The sequence below is a fragment of the Trichosporon asahii genome (genome assembly GCF_000293215.1).
Source record: "Trichosporon asahii var. asahii CBS 2479 unplaced genomic scaffold scaffold00070, whole genome shotgun sequence".
NCBI classification, from domain to species: domain Eukaryota; kingdom Fungi; phylum Basidiomycota; class Tremellomycetes; order Trichosporonales; family Trichosporonaceae; genus Trichosporon; species Trichosporon asahii.
In genome coordinates this window covers 2,010,882-2,016,539 of record NW_014040855.1, presented here as the reverse complement: position 1 = coordinate 2,016,539, position 5,658 = coordinate 2,010,882, and positions in this window count along the sequence as shown.

Here is a 5,658-nt window from a genome sequence, read left to right as displayed (position 1 = left end):
TTGTGCGCGTACGGCATCGTCGGGGGGTAGCCGCCGTAGAGAGACTCGGTGCCCCAGTTGCTCATGGGGGCCATGGGCATGAGCTGCGCGCCATAGGGACCAGGCGAGGGCTGGCGGGATCCAACGTACGAGGGAGCAGACGAGTGGATCGACGGTGCCAGATTGGACGCCGTGTTGCGGGTCCGGCGCGTGCGGCGCGAATACCCCGCGTCGCTCTTCTCGTCCCGCTCCTCGTCGGACGGCAGCGACGCCGCCTCCCACGCATTCGCCTCGTACTCCTTGAAGGTGCGGTAGGGGATCATGGACTCCTCAAAGCGCTCCTCGTCGTCGTACACGATCGTCTTGTCCTTGCCCTCGCCGACGACACGGCGCGTGTTACCCCACGAGAAGTCGTCCATCGACCAGAACGAGTAGACGGGCAGGAAGAGCGAGTACACCGGGAAGGCGATGATGTACACAATCATCCAGCCAATCAGCATGAATTCGCGCTTCAGGATGAAGATGATTGCCTGCAGACCGTAGACGGCTGCAATCATCGCAATCGAGATGATGGGGACGGCCGCCTTGTGCGTCGCACAGATGATGATCAGGTACACGAGGTACGTAAAGGTGGCGGGCAGGATGATGGTACCGAGCAGGTCGACAAAGACCATGAAGCGCATCGAGAAGAAACAGAAGCCGCACATCTCGGGCAGGAACAGGAGCTCGACGAGATTGTGGATGGTCGAGTTGATCCAACGACGACGCTGCGACAGCAGCACGTTCCACCTGCTCGGCGCGACCGTGTACGCAATGGCGTCGGGCGAAAACTTCATCTTGAACGTCGGGAAGTGCTTCATCATGAGCGTCGTCAGGTATCGGTCCTCTCCGAGCGAGAACAGGTTCTTCTTGTGCAGTGTGTCGACGTTGGGCTCGGCATACTCGTCAATGACGACCGACGAGATGATGATGGGGCGGCCCTTGTCCGCCGTGCGGATACGGTACACGGAGAAACAGCCGGGCAAACAGGTGACAGACCCAAAGAGCGACTCGAACGCCTTGGTCAAGTGGTGGGAAATGTAGTACTCGTACACCTGGATCATGGTCGTCCACGACTCGCGCTCGTTGGCGACCTTGGTCTCGCCACAAATACCAATAATCTTCTGGTCGTCGGCCGCGCACGAAATCAAACGATTCAATGAATCAGGCGTCACCGTCGTGTCGGCGTCGACCTGGAAGATGTACTCGTAGAATGTCGGGTCGATACCAATGACGTTGCGCATCTGGTGGTAGATTTCGAGCTCGAGCGGGCACATGGGCGCGTCAAAGTGGACACGGTTCAGGTACTGCATCAGCAGCACCTGCGAGTCACGCTTTCCACGGTTACCCGGGCGAGAGGTTTCGGTGGGCTTGCCAACCTTGACGACGACAACGTAGGGCACAACGTGGCCCTCGGTCTCGTACAGACCCGAGTAAATCTTGCCATAGTTGAGCTGCTTGCTGCCCTCACCGATCGACTTGAACAGGAGCGGCTCGGGGTCGAGCTTCGGGTCAACACCAAGCAGGTCGAGCACGATGCGGGGCGTGGGGCGGTTGTTGCCCGATCCGATAATGTTGCCGTCACAAATGATAAAGATGAGCTTGCGCTTGTCGTCATAGTTGAGCACGGCGAGCGAATCAATCGTCTTCTTCAGCGACTCCTCGCCCTCGGTGTAACACGGCACCTGGCAAATGACAAACTTGTCGAGCAGCTCGGGTTGGCGCTTGCTGCCGAGCTGGAGCGCGGCCAGGAACTTGATGAGAATCGTCGACATGAGCAGAATCGAGAACGACAGCAGCAGGTAGTTTTGCACCGTGCACCGGGCCGTCTTGCGGAAGTCGACGTCGCCGAGATAGAACGCATTGTTGAGACAGTTGAAGTGCAGGTTGACCGTGTCCGAGTTCCACGACTCGATCAGGTCGTCAATCTGCTTCGTGAGGTCCTGGCCCGAGCTCGTCTGGAAGATGGACACGAGGTCCGGGTTGAGAAAGTCGTACTTGACCTCATAGCCGGATCCGGACGCGTACAGGTCGTTGGTGGCGACATAGTCGGAAATGTCATACACCTTGCTCTTGTACGTGCCCCAGAAGCGTGTCGGGTCCTCGGCGGCGCCCTGGGACAGATCCTTCTTATCATGAACATAGGTGCCCTTGTAGTACTTTTTCAGCTTGGGCTGCAGCGTGTCCCAGTACCAGTTCTCGTCGTGGAGCTTGGTGTCATTGTCAGTCTGCAGCACACCCGACGTGTGGATGGCCTGGGGCATGATGGGCGTAAAGTTGGCCTTTTGAAACGTAAAGTCCTTGTTGGCGAGCCCCTCGCACGCAACACTAATGGGCGGGGGGAAGTAGCCCGTGAGGTCCTGGCCGGCAAACTGGAGCATGATCTGCGATGTCGTCTTGAAGTCCATGTCCGAGTGCTGGCCCTTGTAAAACTTGGTAAAGTCGTACACCTTGCCGGCGATCGCGGCGTAGTAGTCGTCATCGCCCTGGTGCTTGCTGAGGTCCGTCTTGTTCCACGCCTTGTCCATGTCGGGGCAGAGCACTTGGCCGAATCCGATAATGTAAAAAATAACAATACCGCAGAGGAAGGCGATCATCATACAGATGGCGACCTTTTCGCGCCACGCCATGCGGATATCAGCGCGCTTCATCCCGCCCGGCCACTTGAGGAGGAACGAGGGAATCCACCACGTCAGTGTCCAGGTGATGCGGATCCACCAGCGGCGCGCACGTGACGTCTCCACAATCTCGGTCGCGTGGTGGCGCTTCTCGGACTGCACAAAGTCGCCGCGCTTCACTGCCGCCACGGCCGCCGCGTCTTTATCGTTTAGCGACTCGTAGGGCCCGTCCTTCGAAGTCTCCCAGACCTCGCTGTCGTTCGGGTTCGGCGACTCTAAGCCGCCATAGCCATAGTTGCCGCCGCGGCCACCGCCGCCGCCACCACCACCATGCCCGTCGCCGTACGTCTCCTGCGTCCCCGAACGCGCTAAGAGGTTGTCCATGCTTTCTGAGCGGCGGAAGTTTTCCGTCGAGTCGACAGCGTCGCCATAGCGTCCATGCCCAAAGGTCGACGCGTTGCGCGACATGAACCCACCCTCCTCATCCGTGAGCGTCTCCTCGCCGCTACCGTGGCGCGTCTCGGTGGCGCGGATCATGTCCTCCTGCTGGCGCCACGCGCCCCACGCGAGCCAGATGCGCTCGTTGCCAATAGCGTAATCGACGCCGGGCATCCAGCCGTTGTGGCGCGCAAAGTCTTCGACAGCAGCGTGTCCGTCCTGCACCGGAAGGGCGTGGCGGACGCAGAACTGAGACAGAGAGTACTCGGCGACATAGTCGACCTGGCGGCGGTTCACGAGCTCGGGCAGCTGCAGCGTGCGGACCTGCGAGCGGATGCGCTTGCGGTCGTACGAGTTGGCGTGCCCCGAGTCGTTCGGGCGGATACAGTACACCCCCCAGACACGGGTGCGGTCGACGACGTCGAGCAGCGTCGCCATGGTCGCATTCAGCTGCGCCGTGACGGGCTGCGGGATCGAGTCGTCAATCGCCCACTCGACGTGGTCCATCGGCGCCGTGCCCGTGATGCAGTTGACGATCGGAGTCGGCGTGCGCAGCGGCGTGGACGACACCTGCGCCTCGACGACAATGTTGTCGTCGAGCGGGTGACCCTCGGTCGCGAGCGCGGGGCCCGAGACGAGCTTGTTGACAAACGAGTCGTGCGAGTTGCGGAGGAGGTTGACGAGCTGCTTGTCAAAGACGTCGGCGTTGTGGTCGATAAAGTCCGTCGCGTCGTACGACACCTGGCCGGCATAGTGCGAGATGCCAAACATGCGGCCCTGGCGGGGCGTCATGCCGAGTCCGCCGGTGGGGTTGGGGTTGAACGCCGGCTGTCCGGTAAACATCGTCGTGAGCGTCCCAACGACAGTCTTGGCCTTGACGTCCTCGCGGTCCTCGCCCTTGATCTGCTCGCCGACACCGGCGATAGCGCCAATGACGCCCGCGGGCTGCTTGGCCAAACGGGCCGAGCCGAGGAGGCCGCCGCGCAGCAGCTCGACGCTGGCATTGTTGTCGTGCGGAATGACGGGGGGAAGGCGGATCCCGTCCTCGGTGACGTCCAAGTTCCAGTTGAGCTGGTCGTCGAAAGCGCGGCGGAGGAGGTACGAGTGCAGCAACTCATTGTTAAAGTTGTACGCAAACTCGTCAAACCCATTGTTGCCGCTGGCATTGATCAGAGTCGCCTGCTGGAGGAGCGTCGAGCGGCGGGGGTCGACCTCGGTCTCCTGTGTGCGGCTCTGGTGGCCGGGGAGATCGATCTGCGCAATCTGCAGCCCGGGGGGCGTGTCGGCACCCGGAGCGAGCTTCTTGTTGGCCATCTCGACGACAAAGGCGAACAGGATCGCATACAAATCACGCATGAGCGAGTCGCGCTGGAGGGCGGCATTCTCGGCATCGAGGAACACGGAGGCGAGGTCGTGCGAGACCCACTTGGTCCTGTTTGTGAGCACGGCCTCGAGCTCCTCGGGGTTGACGCCGAGGTGTCCCGCGACCTCGTACAGCAGGCCACGCTCGTTGACCTGCGTCCGCTCCTCGTACGAAACCATGCCGAGGGATCCGTCCTGCTTCTCGTCGTGGAAGGTGATGTTGGACATGACAAGAATCGCAGTGAGGACAGAGAAGATGGACCGGACGTGCTTGGCCTTGAAGCCTAGCGACGCAAAGGCAGCACGGAGCTCGCCGAGCTGCGTCGAGTCGTCCGAGAACGGTCCCGCGGGCAGAACATAACAGTTGCTCGATGAGAGCAGGGCATACGTGTCGGGGTCATCGAGGCCGAGCTCCTCGCGCTCGTCGGGGCTTGCGCCGGCGAGCATCTGGTAGAACACATGGAAGGTGCGCTCCTCGGGCTCGAGGTGGCCGATGCGGTACTTGTTCAGACCAAAGGGGAGCACCTTGGCGCCGGCGAGCTCGCCGTCGAGGCTAAAGTGCAGCTCGAGGTAGCGGGCATGTTGTGATGCGGACGGGTTGATCGGCGTCTTGCTGTTGCCAAACGACTCGAGGAGGGTGAGGAGGTGGGAGATCTGGTCAGACGTCCGCTTCTGCGCCTTGGTGACGGAGGCGAGGCTGAGGATCTGGCTCGTGACGTGCCGGAGCGTGGTCGACTTGCCTGACGCGGTGAGACCGCTGGAAAACATTAGCACAAACGCTGCGGGGTAGACTCACTGGTAGACAATAGTCTGGCACTCCCTCCTCCTGCTCATGAGGAGCCAAACTCGTCCAGCGAGCTCGTAAGCGCTCGGCTGGCGGGGCTCGTTCCCGACTCCTCCGTCCGTCGTAGTGATGTCTTCCTCATACCCTTTCCTGCTCTCCTCATTGAGGCACTGCAGATGGCGGCGGGGGTTGACGACGACGTAGTCTGTTCCGCTGGCCGAGACGCGCGTGTACGGCAGCTCGGCGCGGCAGCGTGCATGAAGCAGGGCCGCGATCGTGTCCTCGTTAGGGTAGACCTTGGCGCTGCTCTCGCCGTCGCCGGAGGGACTGCTGATGAGCGTCGTCAGGTCGGCGTACTGCGCCGCCTGGGAAGGCACGAAGCCATGGCCTCCAGAGGCCATGTTGGGCGCGAGGGGGAGGGGCGGGCGGCGGGCGGGG